At 39.0% G+C, this 26620-nt stretch overlaps 1 pseudogene; it reads left to right on the top strand.

The window, feature by feature from the left end:
* Window positions 1–7242: 7242 nt before the first annotated feature.
* Window positions 7243–11641, top strand: LOC148003363 (uncharacterized; annotated as a pseudogene).
* The last annotated feature ends 14979 nt before the right edge of the window (window positions 11642–26620 follow it).

Genomic DNA, 26620 nt, shown 5'->3' with positions numbered 1-26620 from the left:
CAATAATAGTAGGAGATTTCAACACCACACTCTCATCAATGGACAGATCATGGAAACAGAAATTAAACAGAGACGTAGACAGACTAAGAGAAGTCATGAGTCAAATGGACTTAACGGATATTTATAGAACATTCTATCCTAAAGCAAAATGATATACCTTCTTCTTAGCTCCTCATGGTACTTTCTCCAAAACTGACCATATAATTGGTCAAAAAACGGGCCTCAACAGGTACAGAAAGATAGAAATAATCCCACCACGGCCTAAAACTTGTCTTCAATAAAAATAAGGGAAAAATGCCCAAATATACGTGGAAATTGAACAATGCTCTACTCAATGATAACCTGGTCAAGGAAGAAATAAAGAAAGAAATTAAAGACTTTTTAGAATTTAATGAAAATGAAGGTACAACATACCCAAAATTATGGGACACAATGAAAGCTGTGCTAAGAGGAAAACTCATAGCGCTGAGTGCCTGGAGAAAGAAACAGGAAAGAGCATATGTCAGCAGCTTGACAGCACACCTAAACGCTCTAGAACAAAAAGAAGCAAATACAACCAGGAGTACTACAAGGCAGGAAATAATCAAACTCAGAGCTGAAATCAACCAAGTAGAAACAGAAAGGAGCCTAGAAAGAATCAACAGAACCAAAAGTTGGTTCTTTGAGGAAATCAATAAGATAGATCAACCCTTAGCCAGACTAACGAGAGGACACGGAGAGTGTGTCCAAATTAACAAAATCAGAAATGAAAAGGGAGACATAACTACAGATTCAGAGGAAATTCAAAAAATCATCAGATCTTAGTATAAAAGCCTATATTCAGCAAAACTTGAAAATCTGCAGGAAATGGACAATTTCCTAGACAGATACCAGGTACTGAAGTTAAATCATGAAAAGATAAACCCGTTAAACAACCCCATAACTCCTAAGGAAATAGAAGCAGTCATTAAAGGTCTCCCAACCAAAAAGAGCCCAGGTCCAGAAGGGTTTAGTGCAGAATTCTATCAGACCTTCATAGAAGACCTCATACCAATATTATCCAAACTATTCCACAAAATTGAAACAGATGGAGCTCTACCAAATTCCTTCTATGAAGCCACAATTACTCTTATACCTAAACCACACAAAGACCCAACAAAGAAAGAGAACTTCAGACCAATTTCCCTTATGAATAGCGACACAAAAATACTCGATAAAATTCTGGCAAACCGAATCCAAGAGCACATCAAAACAATCATCCAGCAAGATCAAGTAGGCTTCATCCCAGGCATGCAGGGATGGTTTAATATACGGAAAACAATCAACGTGATCCATTATATAAACAAACAGAAAGAACAAAACCACATGATCCTTTCATTAGTTGTTGAGAAAGCATTTGTCAAAATTCAACACCCCTTCATGATAAAAGTCCTGGAAAGAATAGGAATTCAAGGCCCATACCTAAACATAGTAAAATCCGTATACAGCAAACCAGTTGCTACATTAAACTAAATGGTTAGAAACTTGAAGCAATCCCACTAAAATCAGGGACTAGACAAGGCTGCCCACTCTCTCCCTACTTATTCAATATAGTTCTTGAAGTTCTAGCCAGAGCAATCAGACAACAAAAGGAGGTCAAGGGGATACAGATCGGAAAAGAAAAGTCAAAATATCACTATTTGCAGATGATATGATAGTATATTTAAGTGATCCCAAAATTTCCACCAGAGAACTACTAAAGCTGATAAACAAATTCAGCAAAGTGGCTGGGTATAAAATTAACTCAAATAAATCAGTAGCCTTCCTCTACACAAAAGAAAAACTAGCCGAGAAAGAAATTAGGGAAACGACACCCTTCGTAATAGACCCAAATAATAAAAAGTACCTCGGTGTGACTTTAACCAAGCAAGTAACAAGCAACTAACAGGGTACTACTGCTAAGAAATCTTGGTTTTTAGTAATATTGAATATCAGGAACCCAAATGTTACTCAATATTAATCAGTTAACAATTGGAATTGCTCTATAATAAATTGAGGAAATGCTTTTGAATATTTACTTTTAAAAGCACACTACTCGCCTTCCTCTATACAAAAGAGAAACAAGCCGAGAAAGAAATTAGGGAAACGACACCCTTCATAATAGACCCAAATAATATAAAGTACCTCGGTGTGACTTTAACCAAGCAAGTAAAAGATCTGTACAATAAGAACTTCAAGACACTGAGGAAAGAAATTGAAGAAGACCTCAGAAGATGGAAAGATCTCCCATGCTCATGGATTGGCAGGATTAATATAGTAAAAATGGCCATTTTACCAAAAGCGATCTACAGATTCAATGCAATCCCCATCAAAATACCAATCCAATTCTTCAAAGAGTTAGACAGAACAATTTGCATATTCATCTGGAATAACAAAAAACCCAGGATAGCTAAAACTATCCTCAACAATAAAAGGACTTCAGGGGGAATCACTATCCCTGAACTCAAGCAGTAGTACAGAGCAATAGTGATAAAAACTGCATGGTATTGGTACAGAGACAGACAGATAGACCAATGGAATAGAATTGAAGACCCAGAAATGAACCCACACACCTATGGTCACTTGATTTTTGACAAAGGAGCCAAAACCATCCAATGGAAAAAAGATAGCATTTTCAGAAAATGGTGCTGGTTCAACTGGAGGTCAACATGTAGGAGAATGAAGATCGATCCATGCTTATCACCCTGTACAAAGCTTAAGTCCAAGTGGATCAAGGACCTCCACATCAAACCAGACACACTCAAACTAATAGAAGAAAAACTAGGGAAGCATCTGGAACACATGGGCAGTGGAAAAATTTTCCTGAACAAAACACCAATGGCTTATGCTCTATGATCAAGAATCGACAAATGGGATCTCATAAAACTGCAAAGCTTCTGTAAGGCAAAGGACACTGTGGTTAGGACAAAACGGCAACCAACAGATTGGGAAAAGATCTTTACCAATCCTACCACAGATAGAGGCCTTATATCCAAAATATACAAAGAACTCAAGAACTTAGACCGCAGGGAGACAAATAACCCTATTAAAAAATGGTGTTCAGAGCTAAACAAAGAATTCACAGCTGAGGAATGCCGAATGCCGAGAAACACCTAAAGAAATGTTCAACATCTTTAGTCATAAGGGAAATGCAAACCAAAACAACCCTGAGATTTCACCTCACACCAGTGAGAATGGCTAAGATCAAAAACTCAGGTGACAGCAAATGCTGGCAAGGATGCGGAGAAAGAGGAACACTCCTCCATTGTTGGTGGGGTTGCAGACTGGTACAACCATTCTGGAAATCAGTCTGGAGGTTCCTCAGAAAATTGGACATTGAACTGCCTGAGGATCCATTTATACCTATCTTGGGCATATACCCAAAATATGCCCCAACATATAAAAAAGACACGTGCTCCACTATGTTCATCGCAGCCTTATTTATAATAGCCAGAAGCTGGAAAGAACCCAGATGCCCTTCAACAGAGGAATGGATACAGAAAATGTGGTATATCTACACAATGGAATATTACTCAGCTATCAAAAACAATGACTTTATGAAATTCGTAGGCAAATGGTTGGAACTGGAAAATATCCTGAGTGAGCTAACCCAATCACAGAAAGACATACATGGTATGCACTCATTCATAAGTGGCTATTAGCCCAAATGTTTGAATTGCCCTAGATGCCTAGAACAAATGAAACTCAAGACGGATGATCAAAATGTGAATGCTTCACTCCTTCTTTAAAAGGGGAACAAGAATACCCTTGGCAGGGAATAGAGAGGCAAAGATTAAAACAGAGACTGAAGGAACACCCATTCAGAGCCTTCCCCACATGTGGCCCATACATATACCGCCACCCAATTAGACAAGATGGATGAAGCAAAGAAGTGCAGACCGACAGGAGCCGGATGTAGATCGCTCCTGAGAGACACAGCCAGAATACAGCAAATACAGGGACGAATGCCAGCAGCAAACCACTGAACTGAGAATAGGACCCCCGTTGAAGGAATCAGAGAAAGAACTGGAAGAGCTTGAAGGGGCTCGAGACCCCATATGTACAACAGTGCCAAGCAACCAGAGCTTCCAGGGACTAAGCCACTACTTAAATACTATACATGGAGTGACCCTGGACTCTGACCTCATAGGTAGGAATGAATATCCTAGTAAGAGCACCAGTGGAAGGAGAAGCCATGGGTCCTGCTAAGACTGAACACCCCGTGAACGAGACTGTTGTGGGAGAGTGGCAATGGGGGGAGGGTTGGGGGTGGAGCACCCATAAGGAATGGGAGGGGGGAAGGGGATGTTTGCCCGGAAACCGGGAAAGGGAATAACACTCGAAATGTATATGAAAATACTCAAGTTAATAAAAAAAAAAAAAAAGAATGAGTTTGCTTCATTATTAGGTTCCATCCTGCTAGATCCTACTACCTCTAGAGCAGTGACACAGTGACACCACAGAAAGCAGCAAATAGCTGCAATCTGCAGATATGTACCCTGAAATATCTACAGGAGTAAAGGGAACCCAGACACACTATCAGAATTGAGGATGGAAGTGTGTCCAGTGGCAGACCCAGGGATTTGTATTTTAACTAAAATTTTTTACTTCTTTTAAAGTACCCAAAGAAAACTGAAAAATATGGAAACCCTGGCATATCACTAGACTTTAGCAAAAACCAGAAACTTGCTATTTTATTAACCATTGAAATTTGTAATTCTATACTTATAGGGGAGGGTGTTTGCATTTTATGTTTTTTCTTCAATTGAGTCAATATGATTCTATCTCGGTGAGCCAGAGAGATATATAACTTGTCAGTTTGTCTATACAAATAACTCACTTTGGGTAGTTTCTGCACATTCACCTTTTCCACTGCTGAAAAGAGTATCAGATATATAACCCAGGATCATTTATGTAAATTGACTGGAAAATGAAATTGTGCTTCAACTGAAAATTTGCCTTGCTGAAAAGAAGAGTGGAAGTGGAGAAAATATTTTAAGAAATACATTTCACACAGCTTTCTGCTCCCAAACCCCATGGGAGGGAGAGCTGTTTCCCCAAAATTGTGGACAATCCTGAGACTGCAGGGTGGGAGAGACTGCCACTTCTGCCCACCTTTACCCACATCCCTGGACCAAGAGGAAACTGTACAGTGCCTCTGAACATGGGAAGATAGGAGTAGTCAAGTTGCAGAAGTCCTGTGGTCCCTACTGAGCCCGGATCTGAACAGATCCAGTCAAACGGCTCCCTCTACCCAAATCCTATGGGAGAGAGAGCTAGACCTTCATAGGGGCAGACATGCCTGGGAAACCAGAGGAGAGTACTCTCTGCCCACATTTATGACTTTAGAGGAAAATGCCTACTGCCATCTGGGCCCGCTGTGCACAGGGACCCAGAAGTAGGGGCAGGCCCTTCTGGTTCCGGCCCACAGGACAGCTGAAAGTCAATGGACAGGAACAACTACATGCCTGAGGAAGAACACTCTGTTCCCATAACTGACTGAAAGAAAACAGGAAAACAGGTTTACAGCACTACTGACACACAGGCCTATAGGACAGTCAAGCCACTGTCAGAAATAGCAAAACAAGGAAACACCAGAGACAACCTGATGGCAAGAGTCAAGCGCAGGAACCCAAGCGCAGGAACCCAGGCAACAAAAACCAAGATTACATGGCATCATCAGAGTCCAATTCTCCCACCAAAGCAAAAGTCTTTTTCTCTACACCTACCATAATGATCACAGATGCACCCTCTCATACTACATGTGCACAATAAACTCCTTCTTCTAGAAATTGACTTCATCTTGGTGTCTTATCACGAAAATTGAAAATCAACTATGGCAGAACATGGAGCTACTGAGATCATATGCTGAGCAAAGTCCCAGAATCTGATGTTAACTCAAATCTAAGGGATTTAAACAATGAATAATTGCCCTTAATGCAACCATAGAAAACCATTCAGTATAACACATACACAAGTCAGCCCCACATATAAGAACAAGGGATTTAATATTCTTTGTACTACAGTTTCAAACAAAAAAAAAAAAAAAAAGAGAAAGAAAAAGAAAAAAAAAACTTAAAATATTTGGTTTTCAGGTTCATATAAAACAAAATTCCTGAAGGAAAATCAGTAAAGGTCACAGATAAAATGGTTAGGGAAGGATTAATTTTTTTTAATTTACTCTCACACATTAAATTCATATTTTTTACTTTTCAAATCAGTAAAACTAAATGTTTGAGAAGTCTGCAGAAGTTGCAAAATTGTCTCAAAAATTCCTAGAAATGTTTGAAGAGATGATTCTTAGGTTTCTATTCTCTCTTGAGCATGGGCCATATATATTGAGTATCCTTTTCTTTAAAAAAAAAGTATTTCTGCACCATAGTTATGGGAATTTATGGTTTCTAAATCTTGAAGGGCTTGTAGCTTTGTAGGTGCTAACTTCTTTTTATTTTTTTAATGGATTTTTTTTTTTACATTTTAAATGTTATTCCCTTTCCTAGTTTCCTGGACATAATACCCCTATCCCATCCACTTCTTTTAGAAGGGTGTCTCCCTCCCCGACCACTCTCATTTCAAACACCCCCCGACATAACCCTACCTTTAGGGGACCAGCCTTGGTAGGACCAAGGCCTTCTGTAGAGGGCCGCTATAACATTCACCACCACAAGATGGCGCTGGCTTCCACTGCGCCCCACGTGGAAGGCCAGGATATCCTCCGCCATTACAAGATGGCGCTGGCCTTCGCCGCGCCAGCCGACTTCCTTTCAGGAAGTTAACTGTGTGCGCATGTGCAAGAGTGCCTTCGTGCCAGGTCTTTGCCCACTCCGGGGCGAGCCTAATGAGATCATGGGTAAGCGACCAATCAGGTGTAGATGCGCCACGCTAGGGTGTATAAAAGCCGCGCCATGCGGGCGTGTGGGGCTCTCCTTAAGATTGAATGAAAGTTTTGACTGTAGCAAAGATCCGTATGTCCCCGCGTGTTTTCTTGCTGGCGAGAGGTCGCGCGTGGGATATCTGGTGCCGAAACCCGGGATAAAAAACGCCACACCATCGCCAGGCGCCGAGGGGAGCCTCCGTTCACGGAGAGGGTCCAGAAGCTACAGGAATTAAGGTAAGCTCCGAGAGACATGATAATTTCCAAATTTTTTGATCTTGACCTATCGTATCTTTCTCCTTCTGCTGAGGGTGCTGTTGAGGCCTTTATTACATGGTAGTCTGAGGCCGGGAACTTTAGGAATTTGGCAGATGGTTAAGGATTGTTTAGGTAAGGATATTTTTCATCCTATAATAGCGGCAGGCCAAGAGGCCCTGGACGAAATTCAGGAAAGCATGTCAGAAACGGAGCGTAGTGAAAGGTTGCAACGAAAAAATGATACTGATCGATCTCAAGCACCAGGCCCCTCTGCGGTCTTACCACCGTCAGAGGTGATAGAACGGGGAAAGGACGCCCCGGGGACAGTGGCCACCTCGGCTACTGAGGGAGGGACCCCTGCAAAAACGGGGGCCCCGAATACAAAGGAGACCCTGAATAAAAAAGGGGGCCTCCCTGCTAAGATTAAATTAAATAAACAGGGAAAGGAGGAGAAAACCCCGAAAAAAAGCCTTTATCCGGTAACGGAGTTAGAGGTTTTGGGGCTTGATAGTACAGAAACAGACGAGTTTGGCTCCTCTGAGGAAGAGGATTTAGAAGATGAGGCAGCTCGCTATGAAGAAGAAAGATATGGGCCTAGGTGGAGAGCCACTGTGAAGAAACTGAAAGTTATGGATCCTTCGTGGACAAGGCTGATAATTTTGTTTATTTTTTTCTTTGTGTGGGAAGCTGTTACAGCCGTTAGGACAGGTCAGAGGGTCCTTACAGAGCAACAAGAAAGTATGTCGGAGGGAAAAAAGGTCTCTAAAGAAAAAACGAAAAGAAAAGGAGATAAAAGGAAGACAGTATTTTGGGAGAAAAACTTTGTCTTTGTGCTTGTAAAAGGTGTGATTAGGGTCTAGAAGCTTTGCAGAGTCATACTGATTAGACTTGATAGAGGTAGACTGCCTGTAAATTTATTCGGGAGAATCAAACAAAAGGACATCTCAATGCCCATACACAGCTTGATGGAGATAATGTAATTGGGTTGTGAGTAAAAATATTCAGGACTGTGTTTCACTTCCATACCATTGGCGAATGTCAGTCGTGCTGCTCAGATAATATATCTCAGTATCTTACAGGAATTGGGTTTCAACACGTTGATGGACTAGTCCAGGAATTGAGACAATCCATCGTCCATATCGACTCCACTCAAGTGGATAGTCACCGTGAACACCATCTATTTTTTTCCCTCTTTGTCTATTGTCTGTCCTTGGTGCACCAGGATGTCCCCATGTCTGTCAGTTTATGTCTGTGGTTCTTGCTTCTCGTTGTTTAAATGTTTGATGTTTCATGTTCAAAAGAAAAAATGGTAAAAACTTTATCTGCTGGTCGTTCACATCTTGATTTGGTTTTAACTCGTTTCAAAAAGGACAAATGAATAAAAAATAGTTACAATCAGGCCTTTAGAGCCCTGCACCTACAGCCAGGAGTCTGGGTCAGCTGGCAAAGCTGCCCAGGAGCTAAGCGTCTGCACGAGCTGATCTTAAAGGCACCAGCAGCTTCTCAGCTTCTTTGATACAAGAGCTGACAGCTGTTTCTCTTAGAGATATCCCTGACTTATTATTTGACTCAACAGGTGACAAGGTGCTTCTCTTAAAATCATAGATAAAAAGGTAAAAATGGTGTTTTGTCTAAATATTAAAGATATGTGTAGCCACTTCAATTTTGTTTCTGTTTGGTATTAAATGTGTAAATATGCTCTACTTGCCTTGGTCATAGATTGTTGGCTTTTTTAGTTATTGGATATGGTTAAAAAGGTATAATATTGCTAACAGAAAGTTGACATAAAGCTGGTAATCTGGATGGAGTCATTCTAGACAATATGTGGCATGAGTCAACCTAGGGAAACAGGTCTAAATTGAGGTAATATTTTTATGGAACTCTTATTCTAGAAACCAGGCTTCTAAAAGAGTTTAGGACAATGTCTCTTTGTTGAGGTACTGGAGACTACACCATCGTGCGTTCATATATAGGAATTGGCAGTCAAACTTTGTACTAGATTGTTGGAGGTCGAGTTTTGCTTTCCTAGTTGTGGTTTGCCCTGAAACTATCTGTATTTTGATGCTAATTCCACTGCCCCAAGAACAGCTGCCTAGTCAGGTACTCAGAACTCAGGTGACCTTGTGGTTGTGCTCTGGTGTTACAAGGAGAACTTAAAGATTGTGATTAAGGATTGCCAATGTTACATTGACTAACTCAAACTTATTTTTAATTAAGAAAAATCAAACAGGTAGAGATTGTTACAAGATTTATGAAAGATTGATGAGGTTTTAGAACTTGTGAGAACATTACAGCCAGTCTGTTTACTCCAGCTGCCATTTCAAGATAGATTTAGAGGATTGGTTTTGAGTTTTCATTCCGTGAGCTTGCTTATAGTTTTGGAGAGCCCATAAAGTGATATCATTAAGAATGGCTAACAGCCTTATATTATGTAATTTTGTCGCTTCTTCAATGTAAAAAGTTAGAACTTTAAATCTTTAAGTGTATTTGGAAATTTTTACTACAAACCTTTGCTCTCAAAATGAGCTTTAATATTTGGGGAGTAGCTGTTACACTACTCCAGAAAAGAATATTTGAAGCTAATTTTAAGCTTCTAAGGATATGTTAATTGGCTAAGTACCTCACCCTACCAGAGGACTTAGGTCTTTGTTATGCACATTGGAGATAAAGCTTCAGCTGTGTTAATACAGAATTGTAGACTAGAGTCATGGAAGTATTTTAAAAAGAAACCTGCTGAAACATATCTTATTCCAAACAACAGTTAATTGGTTATTACAAAATACTGATATTTGGCCTATTACATATACAATTTTTTTCAGGCAAAATTGATAATTTTACCTTTTACATGCTTTTGTACTGCCTGTATATTTGTGCATACTACCCATAGGAAATGTGCTTACTGTATTTATAGGTGGTTCATCTAATGAAAAGGCTACATATAAGATTGGATCACTTGTTTATTCTCTTGAGTTTCTGTTGCTTCAACACAGATTATTAAATTCCATAGTTTAGCCACTGTTTTTAAATCAAGCCTTCAATTCACATACTGATAGCCAATGTGTGGCTTGTGGTTGACAATTGATTTCATTTACTTAATGCTTTATTAGAGACAGGTTTTCTACTTAAAATCAGTGAGTGATTTCAGTGTAAATTGTCTGACAACTCACTGTCCTTTCAGTGCTCTGGCTCAGACAACTAAACAAAACCATAGACCCAGCTCCTTAAAAATGGTAATGGAGTTGATAACACACCCTCATGAAAAGAAGAAGACTCCATTTGCTTACTTTCAACTCCCAGCCTCACCCTGCCAGCTCAGGGATTTCTAGTAAGACTAAATTGGACAATATTTACAAGATTTGACATTTCTAATTAATGCTTATGTTTAGGTAAATAAAGTTTGTGAGGTGCTAGAGAAATGGCTTAGTGGTTAAGAGCACTAAGTACTGTTCCTTTATAGGACATTTAAAAACTCAAACTGGATTGCCTGGGCTCTTTAGCAAGGGAGGACTATGATACCATACAGATAATAGGCCTTACATAGGAATAATTAGTCAAAAAATCTCATTCTTTATATATCCAAAACAATAATGCTGGAGACAATAATTTGGTATACAAGTCAATTTATAAATACAAGTGCTCAGTGTCCTCAATTTAATCCTCGAGGACTTACCTTAATAAATAATATCCTTACTATATCTTAATAAATAAATAGGGGACTCCCTATTTAGCATTTAGCATATCCCTGTATGCTAAATAATGCTCCTTTATTTCAATTTTAAAATTTGGATGCCAAAGTTTATGGCACCCTACAACTAGGCATACTTCTTCCTAGGTGAAATAGAAAGATCCACATATTGACATGATCCTGTCCAGATATTTTATATGGGGAAGAGGGAATGTTTGTGTTTTTTCTACAGGATGCTACAAGAGTGTGCCAGCTGCCAGAGGTGGTTGCTGAGAGTTGCTGATCCTGGTTACATAAAGATTCAGCTCTCCTGGTTCGGGTCCCTGAAGTCATTCCTCTGCCCTGAGAGGAAGATAGAAGATTCCCCCTCATCATTTGTCATCACAGAGATTTTGGCGTTGCTGCAGTCAGTGTTACCGCTGCATGTGTCCTGTCCCACTATGGCCCGCTCTCTGACCCTCTGTGCACTGCTGCTTGCTGGAGAAGACTGGAGTCCAGCCGTTGCTGCCCCCCTCATTTCTCTGGTGACTCTTGCTGCCTTAACTGGTGATTTTACAGACTGTAGCTTCACAGGAATGCCACCTGCGTAAAGCTGCTGTGGACTGTGGAACTCTGCCCTGGTTGTACAGATCTCAGAAATGGTTCCATTGTCTGCTGGTTGTTCCAGAGAAAAATGACTGATCCTGAACTGTCCTGGAAAAGACCTTTACACTTTCACTGCTATTGTAGCAGCCATTACTGCTGCAGACATTGTGTCTGCAGTGTCTGGAGTTTTCCTCCCCCAATCTATTGTTAGACAAGCACAGTGGGTGAACTTTCTGGAGTAGTTGCTAACAATTGGGAATTCTAAATTTTATTATAGGAGAAGCTTGACTACGGCCCTTGGTGGTAACAGCTGAGGAGAACCAAATGAGGTGCCCACTACTTATCAGGAGTGGCTCTGTTTGGTGCAGCCCTATGCTGTGGATTAGTGTTCATGCTATGGTTGGTTTGCAAACTCAGATCTCAACAGAAACGTGACAAGGCTGTTATCACTCAAGCACTTGTGGCCATTGTACAAGGGACCTCCCCTGGAATTTGGTTATCTATGCTCAGGAATTAGTCGGTATCTGAGTTCTCTGCTCTTGCACCCCATGGATCTGTGGATCCATTGCACTGGGATGAGAGAGACTCTCTCTTGGTATCTGAGCTCTCTCCTCTTACACCCCATGGATCTGTGGATCCATTGCACTGGGATGAGAGAGACTCAATGATCCTTTGATCAGCCCTTCCACATCTCTGAGGTTTCCTCATTGCACACAATAGGGTGATCATGATTTGTTATAAAATAAATGATTTGTGATAAAATAAATAATAAGGGGGAGATGTAGAGGGCCGCTATAACATTCGCCACCACAAGATGGCGCTGGCTTCCACTGCGCCCCATGTGGAAGGCCAGGATAGCCTCCGCCATTACAAGATGGCGCTGGCCTCCGCCGCGCCAGCCGACTTCCTTTCAGGAAGTTAACTGTGTGTGCATGTGCAAGAGTGCCTTCGTGCCAGGTCTTTGCCCACTCCGGGGCGAGCCTAATGAGATCATGGGTAAGCGACCAATCAGGTGTGCATGCGCTGCGCTAGGGTATATATAAGCCGCGCCATGCGTGCGTGTGGGGCTCTCCTTAAGATTGAATAAAAGTTTTCGCTGTAGCAAGGATCTGTATGTCCCCGCGTGTTTTCTTGCTGGCAAGAGTTCGCGCGCGGGACAGCCTTCTTCTCCCATTGGTGCCCAACATGGCCATCCTCTGCTACATATGAAGCTGGAGCCATGGGTCTGTCCATGTGTAGTCTTTGGGTAGTGGTTTAGTCCCTGGAAGCTTTGGTTGCTCAATATTGTTGTTGTTATGGGGTTACAAGCCCCTTCAGTTCCTTCTGTCTTTTCTCTAATAACTCCAACAGGGACCCTGTTCTCACTTCAATGGTTTGCTGCTAGCGTTCACTTCTATATTTGTCAAACTCTGGATGGACCTTTCAGGAGACAGCTATATCAGGCTCCTGTCAGCATGCACTTCTTAGCATCATCAATATCATCTAGTTTTTGTGGCTAGATGCCAAGATAGGGCAGGGTCTGAATTGTCATTCCTTCAGGCTCTTCTCCAAACTTTGTCTCCATATACCCTCCTAGGAATATCCTTGTTCATCCTTTTAAGAAGGACTCTGGAATCTGCAATTTGGTCTTACTTCTCCTTGAGCTTCATGTGGTCTGTAATTTGTATCTTGGGTAATTCAAGCTTTTGGGCTAATGTCCACTTATCACAGAGTTCATTCCATGTGTGGTTTGGTTTTTTTTTTTTGTTTGTTTGTTTGTTTTTTGTTTTTCTTTTGTTTGTGATTGTGTTACCCCACTCAGGATGATATTTTCTAGTTTCGTCCATTTGACTATGAATTTCATGAAGTCATTGTTTTTAATAACTGAATAGTAATCCATTATATACATGTACCATATTTTCTGTATCCATTCCTCTGTTGAAGGGCTTCTGGGTTCTTTCCAACGTCTGGCTATTATAAATAAGGCTGCTATGAACATAATGGACCTTTGGTCTTTGTTATAGTTGGAGCATCTCTGGAGCACATGCCCAGAAGAAGAATAGCTGGGTTCTCAATTAGTTCAATATGCAATTTTCTGAGGAACTTCCAGACTGATTTCCAGAGTGGTTGTACCTGTTTTCAATCCTACGAATAATGAAGGAGTGTTCCTCTTTCTCATAATCGTCACCAACAACTATTGTCACGTGAGATTTTTAGCCATTCTCAGTGGTGTTAGGTAGAATCTCAGGGTTGTTTTGATTTGCATTTCCTTGATGGCTAAGGATGTTGAACATTTTTTTAGGTACTTCTCAGCCATTCAATATTTCTCTGCTGAGATTTTTTGTTTAGCTGTGTACCCCATTTTTAATAGGGTTATTTGATTCCCTGGAGTCTGACTTCTTGAATTCTTTGTATATATTGGACATTAGTCCTCTATCAGATGTACAATTGGTCTTTCCCCAATCTGTTGACAGTGCTGTTTGCCTTGCAGAAGCTTTGTAATTTTATGAGGTCCCATTTTTCGATTTTCATTTTAGAACATAAGCCACTGGTGTTTTGTTCAGGAAATTTCCCCCAGTGCCTATGTGTTCAAGGCTCTTTCCCACTTTTTTTTTATTAGTTTGAGTATATCTTGTTTTAGGTTGATGCCCATGATCCAATTGGACTTAAGCTTTGTACAGGGAGGTAACTGGGTAAGTCTATATGCTGACCTCCAGTTGAAGCAGCATCATTTGGTGAAAATGCTATCTATTTTTCCACTGGATGGTTTGAGCTTCTTTGTAAAAGATCAAATGACCATACATGTGTGGGTTCATTCCTGAGTCTCCAATTCTATTACACTGATATACCTGCCTGTTTCTGTACCATTACCATACACTTTTTATCACTATTGCTCTGTAATACTGCTTGAGGTCGGGGATGGTGATTCCTCCAGAATTTCTAAAACCATACAATGGAAAAAAGATAGCTGTTTCAACAAATGAATCTAGTTCAACTGGAGGTCAACATGTAGAAGAATGCAAATCGAACCATTCCTGTCACCCTGTACAAAGCTTAAGTCCAAGTAGATCTAGGACCTCCACATAAAACTAGATTTACTCAAACATATAGAAGAAAAAGTGGGGAAGAGCCTCAAACACAAGGGCACAAGGGAACATTTCCTGAACATAATACCAATGGCTTATGCTCTAAAATCAAGAATGGACAAATGGGACTTCATAAAATTGTAAAGGTTCTATTCAGCAAAGGACACTGTCATTAGGATAAAATATACAGCAACAGATTGGGAAAACATATTTAATAGTCCTATATCCAATAGAGGGCTAATATCCACTATGTACAAAGAACTCAAAAAGTTAGAGTCCAGGGAGTTAAATAACACTATTAAAAAGTTGGGTACAGAGCTAAACAAAAATTCTCAACTGAGGAATATGAAATGACTGAGAAGTACCTTAAGAAATGTTAACATCTTTAGTCATCAGGAAAGTGACACCCAAAACAACCTTGATATTCCACCTCACACAAGTCAAAATGGCTAAGATCAAAAACTCAGGTGAGAAGTATGGCTGGGGAGGATGTGGAGAAAGACAAATATTCCTCCATTGTTGGTGTGTTTGCAAGCTGGAACATCCCCTCTCAAAATCAGTCTGGACGTTCCTCAGGAAATTGGACATTGCAGTACCTGAAGATCCAGCTGTACCACACCTGGACATATACCCAAGAGATGCTCCAACATACAACAAAGATGCATGTTCCACTATGTTCATAGCAGCCTTATTTATAATAGCCAGAAGCTGAAAAGAACCCAGATGCCCTTCAACAGAGGAATGGATAAAGAAATTGTGGCACATCTACACAATGGTTTTCTACTCAGTTATCACTAACAATGATTTCATGAAATTCATAAGCAAATGGATGAAACTAGAAAATATCATCCCGAGTGAGGTAACCCAATCTAAAAAAAGCCACATGTGGAATGAATTCAGGGATAAGTGGATATTAGTCCAAAAGCTTGAGTTACCCAAGATACAATCCACAGACCACATGAAGCTCAAGACGAAGGAAGACCCAAGTACAGATGCTTCACTCCTTCTTAGAAGGGGGAACAAAAATATTCATAGGAGATATGGAGACAAAATTGGACCAGAGACTGAAGGAATGTATAGTCAAAGCCTGCCCTACCCAGGGATCTGAGATATATATATATATTCATATATGAATTTTATTCAGCTATAAATAAAAATGACATTTTCAAGAAAATAGAGCAATCTAGAAGTATTACATTTAGTGACATATTAATAGCTCAGACTCTGAATGACAGTCACATGTTATCACTCTCATGTGACTCTTAGCTAGCAATATTTATAATTTGTGTATAAGTGAGGTAGTATGGGTACATGAGCTCTATGACACTAGAATAGAGAGCATAAGAAAAAAGAAAGAGACTGAAGAAAAGACCATCCATAGACTGACCCACCTGGGGTTCCATCACAAATGCAACCACCAAACCCAGTCGCTGTTGCTGATCCCAAGAAGTGTTTGCTGACAGAAGCCTGATGTAGATGTCACCTGAGGCTCTGCCAGAACCTTACTCATACAGACAAGGATGCTTGTAGCTAACCATCAGACTGAGCACAAGGACCCCAGTGGAGGATTTAGAGAAAGGACTGAAGGAGATTAAGGGGTTTGCAACCTCATAGGAAGAACAACAATATCAACCAACCTAGACCCCCGCCCCCTGCCAGGGCTCCCAGTGACTAAACCACCAACCAAATTATACAGATAGATGGGACCATAGCTCCAGCTGCATATGCAGGAGAGGATGGCATTGCTTGGCATCAATACGAGAAGAAGGCCTTGGGTCTGTTAAGACTTGTTTCCCCAGTGTGGTGGAATGACAGGGTGTTGAAATGGGAGTGGGTAGATAGGACGGGAGCATCCTCATAGAAGCAGGGACAGGGGTGATGGCAGTGGAGGGAACTGGTAAAGGGGAAAACATTTGAAATGTAAATACAGAAAGTATCCAATAAAATAAAAGAAACAGGTATTGAGGAAGGTAAAATATGACAGAACAAAACTGACAAGGAACAGGAGAGAAGGCTACTGGAAGCACAAGTGAATAACGTGAGGTCAAGAAAATTTGTGAGAAAATGAAAGTGTGTGAGTCAGCAAAATAAAGTGTTTGAAATACAAGGAACATAATATTGTATGTATGCTAATCAAAACTTTAATATGAAAGTTCTACATTATAACTATGTACCTACTCTATAGCTACCTTACTTATCCAGTCATTTTCCAAAGATAGACATTTAGAAGAGAACAATAAAGTGATTGGTCAAGCCAAGTACACAATCACAAAGTAATTTTTCTAACAGAGTGGCGTGTAACAATTCTGTCATTCTTTGCCTGCTCAAGCCCTAAATAATGACACAGATACTTATATTTACTAATTATAGCTTTAAGCCTGCCTTAATCTTTTTCTCAACTAGCTCTTATAACATTATGTATATGTTCTGCTTTGGGGCTTACTGGTTACCTTTCCTTCGGTCTCTGCCTGGTGCTTCCTACTCTCTGGCTGAGGAATCTCAGGTGCATGACTCTTGCCCAGAGTTCCCATCTTTGCCTAAGACCTTCCTTTCTTCTCCTCCTTTGCTACAGGTCATTTATTTTATTTAACCAATCAGAAGGTAAGAGATGGAGCGATTACAAAATATGATGTATCCATATAAATAAAAATACCAAAGTCTGGTCTGCAATCAACTATGTGCCATAGAAATCAACTTTTGAATAGTACAAAGACAGTCTTTATACAGTGCACAACAAGGTCACCCAACAGTGAAAAGGTTTTCTTTCACTTACTATCCCTCACATAGCAAAGCTGCCTACTTGGAGTTGGATGTTTTCCTGATTATTAAACAGAAAATCAAGTCAGGAAAATTTAACCCAGCCTAACTCCAGTAGTATAAACAGGCATAAAAACCTGGTCTATGTAGTAGAAGCATCCAGCAGTGGTCATAGCCTGCTTTCCTGCTAAAAGTGTTCTTTTCCTCTCCTGATACAAGACATTCAAAACAGTTTGCTTTCTGTTTCTATATTATTAGTTATGTGTTTATAGTGGCCCAGGTCTGCAAGCTTGTTGCCACTTGTCTTTGTGTATGGTATTTATTTGCTCTAGGTAAAAGCACTTCTATGTCTGATGCCACTCTTCAAATATCCATTTATAATGTCACATGGTCCAGAATTTTTTTCTATGATTCTCAAACTTTACTTAAATTTTTATGTTGTTTTTCCTGTATTTTGGGGCTACTCCACAAAATTTAGTTTCTTCCTTTAGAAGAATAATTTCTATATACTTATGAGTTCATTTCTGTTCAACTTTATTGTATCAGACTATCATATATTGCCATTTATTTGTACCTGATGTCTATTTCTTTGTCACCCATTATTTTTCATTTGCACTTATAAACTATGAAATATTCAAGTTCATATAGTTAGTTAAGAAAAGCAAGATATATATGCCAAGATATATAGATATAGATAGATTATATAGATAGATATCTTTACACTATAAAAATGAAGTGAAATGAAAAATAAAAAGGTAAATATTTAAGAACGCACAATATGAAGAAAGGAGTCTCAAGAAAAGATGCCACCAATCTTGTTTTCTGTTGGCCATCGACTGCTGAGGAAATAGAGAAGAGTGGTATAGCTCGATCTTTAGGTAGATTGACTACCGTCACCACACTGATTTCCACTATGGGTAGACAAGTTTTCTTTATTTTTATTATCTCTCTGTCTGCCTCTGTCTCTGTCTTGTCTCTCTGTCTCTGTCTCTCTCTGTCTCTCTCTCTTTCTTTGTCTCTCTCTTTCTTTGTCTCCCTCTGTCTCTCCCTGTCCTACAAGTCTGAAATGTGTGTGTATAAACATACGCCTGCTATTTATATATATATATATATATATATATATATATATATATAATGTATATATAATTTATAGCTTCTAGTTCTGTGTCTTTATGGGATTCTCAATTGTGTTAATGCTTTTTCTATTTTTATATTGTATAATAGAATGTAGTACAGTATAGGATAAGGATAGGATAATATATTATTATCCCTTAGAAACCTGTTTGTTTTCTAATGAGAATCTGAGAGTGAATTAAGATTTGAGGTGAGGTTGGGGGAAATAGGAGAAGTAGCAGTAGGGCAACTGTAATCAGGATACAGTAAGTGAAAAACTTTTCTTTCAATAAAAGAAAAAATAATAAAAATAGTAGTTGAAAGAGTGAAAATGGTCAGCTACTAAAGGACATTTTATGTCAGGTCAAGGAATTTAGATTTTATCTCAAAACAAAAACCCAAGGAAGTTTTTGCACAAAGGAAAGCAATATAATAATCTAGAAATATTTTTTTTTGAATTTGGATAAAAGAATAATGGGAAGAGAAGGATGAAGATGAAAGTAATCCAGAAGTTATTACAATAATTCAGTATGGGAGTGTAGACTTGAATAGTGGCAAGTGAAAGGAAAATAAGGTGTAAGTGCTGGTAGGCTTTTAAAATATGACTTACAGAATTTTTAAATTGCAAACTGTTAGGGAAATAGAGTAAATAAAGAAGAATTATTGGAAGCACTGAACTTGAGGGACAGAATACAGTGGCACTGCTGTAGATAGTCTCTCACATGCAGTTGTACACCTCTCTGAGGCAGCTATGTTAACACTTGTCAGCAATTCTCTATACGTGTGTGAAAAACTGCATTCCCATTGGTACTTTGAATTAACTTTATTTTGCTCTAAACAACTTTTATGTAGGAACTGTTAAACATTGTTTCGGAGTATTTGAAAAGTATGTTTCATTTTAACTTAGGCTATAAGCTATGTAACATTCATGAAACAGATACCTTCAGGTATTTGATAGCATCACCACTTGTAAATTTTTAATAATGAAACTAGAATAAAAATGTTCTCAGCCAGTATATTATAAATTAGAGTCCAGTCATAAATTTATTTGGAGAAAAAATATCGTAAAAGAGTTTCTTCTCCCCAGAGTTGATATCATAATTTTGTGGCTTGAATTTATTGATAGAGATAGCATATATGGTGGCATTTACAAAATTAAATTTATTTCAGTTATAATATTTTTCAAATTTTCTTTCTATACAAATTTCATCGTAAAATTATTCTGCCAAGTGAAATATATCCCTGAATTTTTTTAATTAAATGAAATCTCTCTGTCAAGAGGCCAAACCACAGTACATCTGAATGGCTCCTTTAAATGTGTTCATGTGAACACAGAGGACTTCCAACTCTCTTGTCTGATATAATGTTGTGGTTTGCATGGAAGACTATAAATAATGCATTTCAGTACTTATTCCCTAACATGATCTTGCCTTTCCTTGAGGTTTTCAAGAAACACCTTTATCTTCCATGAAATGTGGTGGAAATCCCTACTGCCATGACCAAATACTTTCTGAATGATTAACTTCTCAGTAAAAGTTGGAAGGTTGATATTTTAATAATTTTTACAAGGTGTTTGTAAGAAAAAAAAGAAAAAAAGAAGCACCCATACTTCTTGAGCTTCATATGGTCTGTGAATTGTATCTTGGGTATTCCAAGTTTGAGGCTAATATCCACTTATCAGTGAGTGCATACCATGTGTGTTATTTTATGATCGGGTTACCTCACTCAGGATGATATTTTGTAGTTGCCGCATGGTATTTCTTAAGAAAAAACAGAAATAAGTCACAGAACATGGAAAAATCAAACTGGTACAAATGTAGAAGGTTCACCACTACTAGCTATCTTTCATGGTAAAATAAGTTTCTATTTGTGCTACTGAAAAGAATAGTATTTATTTGTTATTATTTAATAATATTATTATGTATTATTGGCTTTACTGTTGCTGTAATAAAAATGGTGACAGAAGCAAGTTATAGAAGAAAGAATTAATTAGACTATTAATAAATAGTTTAGAGGAGTAAACATCTATCTTGGTAACCCAGAAGAGCAGCTAGTGCTAGTTATGGTGGCAGGAGAGGGACACGTGGAGAGAGAATAAACTGGCAATGGTTTAAGGCCATAAACTTTCAACTACTTGGTGACACACTTCCGCTAACAAGGCTACTCTTTCCTATAACATTGCTATACATTGCCACCAACTAAAAATGAACTACTCAAATTCCTGAGCCTGCCATACTTATTTAGCTATGAATTCCAGAAACCATAGTAAAAAACTATCTGTGAAGATATTTCTACATATACAATAGTGACCCTAAGGTTATCAGAGTAACCAAAGATTTTCTTATTACATTTGAAGCCTACTCTATAAGACAGAACTTATAGCTGGTAGTTTTAAGTTTACATATCACTAAGTCAGAGTCCCTAGGGGGATAATCTAAAAATAGTGCTCTGTTAAATGAACATAGTTTTAAATTAGTCTATAACTTCCTATCTTCATATCCATAAAACTAGTCCATACCTCAGCCATCATGCACAAGCTTTCTTTTGCAGTAGATGGTGATTAATACCAAGATCTATAACTTATCAACATGCTAGGAATAAGAAATTGTGGAGTGCTCATTTCTAAATGAGTTAGCTACACTGCATCCTCTGCCCCTGAACCTCATGGATCTTTGTGGATGAAAAGGCAGTATACTAAAATACCCAGAAATGGTAAATATCTGCACCAAAATAATACTTCATGGACATGATATCCCAATTATACCTATATACCCACAGCAGTAGGGAATGCAACCAGAAGACTTGTACAATATCATGCCACCAAAGCAACACCATGAATGCAGAAAGGGCTCACAAAATCCTGTCCATAGCTGTGAAGCTATTCATAACTGATAACTGATGGAAGAGAGAAGAAATTTCCCTCGGGGGTTCAGCCTACGAAAGGCTGCATGGGGTTTTCTAGATATGCAAATACTGGCAGCCCTAACTATAATTAGTGGGCTTAACAAAAGGAAAGATGAAATTGGTAAGAAAAAATGTAAGGAAAAATTTGGGGAAGTAGTGAAGATAGATTTAATCAAAATACATATTAGAAAATCATCTACCAATTAAAAAAGAGTTCCATTAGTGTCTGCACTTCCAGCATGGGTGCTTCTCTGACAAAGAAGAAAACTTTTTTCAGTCACATGGCTCCTCAGTGACTTCATCTGGATTTTCCAACTTTGCCCTGCAGTTTTCTTCATCCTAGCTCATTTGGCTGACTTACAGTAGTACTAGATTACAGCTATGAAGTTTGAGGCCCGTCCTCTTCATCTTACATCTGGTTAAATACTGGTGTCTGTATCTATGAGCATTCCTTCTACTCAGTTGTTTGTAGATAATAAAAGTTCATACCAGTGTGTTCTGTGACTCTGCCAAGAATTTCATGCAGAAGCCAGTTTCCTTCCCTATTACTGTGGAGAGTGCTTAACTTGTACTGTCATTGTGCTTGCTTTTAATCTGCTCCGCTTTCCTTTGTAATCCCTCAGACCATGTCAATCATGCACATTCCTAAAATGTAACTACAATCTAGGCTGTTCAGAACAGTCTGTGCCACAGAACTTCGATATGGGGTCGTGATCCTGCTCCTACCCCTTGCATGCTCCTCTCTGTTCTCTGGCTTGACCCCTTATCTTTTAAAGCATAATTTTAAAAACTCTCAAGGTAGGTGTGTAGAATAGGCTTTGAGGGTGTTTGAATAAATGTCAGGGCATTGGTTTCCAAAATAAAATCTGAACAACACTACATTTTAAGCCCTTACACTCCAGAAAATAGAAAAAAATATAGCACAGCAAAAGCCACATTACTTAGGAAGAAAAATGTCAAGTACTGTTTTACAGCAGCTCTTTCCTGAGCCAGCAAGGTTGCTTTAGGTCAGTGAAACACAAAAACTGCCTGAGTTGGGTCAGTTCTGCTGCAGACCTTTTGGATTCATTCTGGCAGTTCTGCTAAAAGTCACTCACGGACACACACACACACACACACACACACACACACACACACACACACACACACAGGTTCATGCATATCACCCTCCTCAAGCAGAGTGTGGACGCATATGTCAAAAGCCCTAGATGTAAAATTTCACTGGCTTTCTTTAATGCAAAGAGACACTCTGTCGTTCCATTATTGTCAGCCTTGGGCTGAAAACAATTGCACCTGACATCTTTCCTCCAACCCTCCTTAGCTATGCATTTCTATAGCAACAATCAGTGTAGCAACCAGATTCTTATTAATTTTTTAATGGCCAAATTTGGTCTGCCACTGACACCCAATATAAATTCCAGTCCAGTGGAACTCTGCTGCCACTTGTCAATATTGTTGGTAGACACAGGGAGACAGTGAATCTTGGTAAATGACTCAGGAAAACACTCTCTTGCCTTTGCATTCTATAAGTTTTTTCCTGTCCATTCTGGGCTTCATCTCATACTGACCTCTCTCAAATTCTGCTGTCAGAAACCCCATATCTTAGGCTAAGAACAACCCTCCAAGGTTCCAATTCTACATGCTTGCAAATAAGGTCATATGTCATGCCTGCTGCCTCCCTACCTCCTTCCTGCTGTTCCAAGGGACTCTTACCTAGTGTGCATCCACTTTCTGGTTCTGAATAGTTTCTTATGCTAGCAATTTGTTTTTAATATCTACCTGTTTATGATGCAGTTTTAAAGTCTAAGTTTTTAGTATATTTTATTTATGTTTCATTAAATCATTTTATTCATTTATATTTCAAATGATATCCCCCTTCCCTGTTACCTCCCCACCAACCCCCATCCCATCTCCCATCACTCCTCTCCCCTTTGTTATGAGGGTGCTCTTCCACACAGTCATGCACTCCTGCTCAACCCTCTAGCACCCCCCTGTGCTGAGGCATCAAGCCTCCCTTCTCTCCCATTGGTGTTAGATAAGTCCATCTTCTGCTACATATGTATCTGGAGTCCTCACTCCCTCCATATATATTATTCGGTAGGTGGTTTTGTCCCTGAGACCTCTGGATGGTTCAGTTAGTTGATATTGTTTTACTTGTGGGATTGCAATCTCCTTTGGCTTCACTCATTCCCCTAGCTCTTCCATTGGTGTCCCTGGACTCAGTTGGATGATTGGTTGTAAATCCAATTTTTAATCCTTACCTGAGCCTTGGCTTAGCATTTAGTCAGTGGAGATTAATAGTCCAAAAATTTGCATAATACATAACTGAGAAATAATAGGCTGTGTGGGTGAATAATGTGAAAGGGATAGATTGGCATTTCATGAGGATGGGAAAAGAGATGGCTTTATCTATGAAAATGACAATGAGAAAAAGCAAAAATTATTGAGGAAATAAAGAGCCACAAGAAAGTAGTAATGATCATTAAATAGGATACAGGTAGCTCTAATATACTCTTTCAAGTATAAGTAGATTTAAATCTGATATGTGCATTAAGTGGATACATTATTTTAAAATATATCTAGAAGCTCAACCATTGACTTGAAGCAAAGATTATCTGTATACCAAGAGGATAAGAATGTTTCCTATAAGAGTAAGAATATTGGAGAGTTCCTTGAGATATGTAAAGATAGGATTGGGCTGTTACTTTACTTCTTTATCAAATCTGTTGATCTATTAATATGTAAGAGGAATGGTAATGGTTAACACAAGCAATTAGCATACCTGACAGCTAGTATAAATGTGTAAACAGTTTGAAGTTGTAAAAGTAAGTCACTCAAGTTAGAATATGTTCTTGCCTTCCAATGGCTAAACAAAATATGTAGTAAAAATATACTATTGTCAATATTGAAAAAAATAAGATGATGGGCGTGATGCAGTCTTGCAATTCTAGCATCAAAGAAGCTCAAGTAGGTGATTCTTGAGTTGAAGGCCATCTTGGGCTACATAAAGTGTCAGTCTTTGTTTAAAAAACAATTAAAGTAGAGAGAAGGGGGAGGAAGAAAGGAAAGAAAGGGGAAGGAAAGGAAACATCAATAGAAGAAGGAAGCTAGGTGAAAGAAAGAAAGAACAGAAGCAAGAGAGGAGGGGAATGAAATAAAGAAGAAAAATTAGCTCTTGTTTTAGATTTTCTTCCTTTGTCAGGGAAACCCTTTACTTCTTGAATCAAGTCACGTGGGGTTTTTTGTGGGGGAGTAGTCTTTTAGTGCCATTTCTATTGCTGTAACAAATGCTCTAACAAAAAGCAACAAGAGAAAGGAAAGAGTTTATTTAGCTTGAGATTTTAAGTTAAGGTTTGTTTTTGGAGATGTTGAACAGCTGGTCACATAATATCCACATTCAAGAGCGAATAGAATAAATACACCCTTGCTGGCTTCAATGCTTGCTTGCTTTCAGTTACTTTTGCTTTTAGGTATATTGTGCAGGACACTGGAAATAGTGCCACCATAATGGATTGACTCTTGCAACACAGGAAATGCCATTGGCATGCCTAACTTGATTTAATGATTCCTGGTTAATATATTTTTCCAGGTGATTCTTGGTTGTGCCCAGTTGACAATCAAATATAAGCAGCACAACAAGCAAAATAATAATGACAATATAAACTTAAAGACAGTAGTGAACTCCAGCACTACCCACTGCCCAGTTTTCTAGCCCTTCTTCTGCCCATCAGGCCTCTTTGCTGAAAGAATACACTTTTCTTCCTACAACCTAATCCTATTTTTACATAAAAGCTACATTATAGTTGTTCCTTTGGGCCTTTAAAGCAAATGCCACTATGCAAAATGCCTGTGTCTGTAGGTACCTTCCTATAGCTGTGATGTTCAGAGAACAGGTAGTTCCTAACTCCAACAGGCATTTCTTTTCCAAATCACAATCTCTATCACTGTAGATATTGTACCAAGGAAAATGCAAATAAAACACTGGGGTTGTTGGAGCCCTGAGAGGAGCCCAAGGTGGAGACACTGAACACCTGTCCTGTGACCAGAGGACTATCGTGGAAATTTCTTCTCTATGAACACATGTCCTTCATTATGTAGTGCTGCTCCCAGGGACAGTGTGGGTCCTTTTGCTTAGGGATATTGATCACATCAAGCCCTGATAAATATCTACCATTGTTTGGAAACAAAACATAAAACCCAATTATTTCTCTAGAGTTTGGAATTTCAGTGATGGTGAACAGGTATTTTATCTTCTTTCCAAATTCAAATGCTTAAGTACTGACTTCATTACAGATGGTAATGGAGAGTCTTTGTAATGGTAATCAAGTTATTGTGACATCTTTTGTCATTTGTGTGAACTTTGATCCAATGTGACTGTGTTTCTTTTAGCAAAGGGTCACATTTGAACATTAATGCCAAGGAAATGGCATAAAGGGTCTAGAAGAGGAACCCACAGTCCTAGAAGAGACTCTTGCAAGAATCTCAATACACCTTCAAAACCAAGTAATCCCAATACACCATTCTCAGATTCAAACCCAAGAATTAAGATGTACAGTGTGCTGCTCAAGGAATGCAGTTGGTGGTACTTTGCTGTGGCAACATGGGCTAACACCCTAATGGTCAACAAGAGCACATAATTAGGAACTATAATACTTCAGGATTTTATACAAGTAAAACATGGTTGGGTGTAGAAAAGTTTAGGTAATAGATGAGCCCATTAGGCATAATTATACAGACCAGAGTACTTTAAAGTGTGATCAAAACACTCTACATATTTAGAAGGAACATAATCTGTGGTTGTCCTAGGAAAACAGGAGGGATGAGCATTCTATGTGGAACAATCATGGCATTAAGATAAAAGACTGACATTTTTTGTCTTCCTTATATGTATTTATTTTAAACCACGGTCAACCACCTTGTATATTTTTCATAATAACATTTTAATAATTCCATCCACGATGACATATTTTCCTCGAATTTTGAAAATTTTGTTTTTATATGTGTGATTTGGGGAAATGAGTAACATATTTGATATTGCTTCTTGCCTCTCTCTCTCTCTCTCTCTCTCTTTCCCTCTCTCTCTCTCTCTTTCTCTCTCTCTCTCTCTCTCTCTCTGTGTGTGTGTGTGTGTGTGTGTGTGTGGGTGTATGTTTAAATAAGTGTAGGTACATATTTTCCATGGCTGTGTGCATGTATGGTATGTGTGTGTGTGTGTGGTATGTGTATGTTTCTACGTTTAGATATGTGCCTGCCATGACTGTATACATGTATGGAATGTATGTGTCTCTCTGTGTAGGTGTCAGTGCATGAATATGCACATATATGCTAAGTGTGTATGTCTTTGTGTAGATTCTTGCCTGCTGCAGCTATATGTACATATAG

This window comes from Rattus norvegicus, chromosome 9, assembly GCF_021556685.1.
Source record: "Rattus norvegicus strain SHRSP/BbbUtx chromosome 9, alternate assembly SHRSP_T2T, whole genome shotgun sequence".
NCBI classification, from domain to species: domain Eukaryota; kingdom Metazoa; phylum Chordata; class Mammalia; order Rodentia; family Muridae; genus Rattus; species Rattus norvegicus.
The sequence above is the reverse complement of the archived record's forward strand: the minus strand, read 5'-3'. Positions and strand labels throughout refer to the sequence as shown.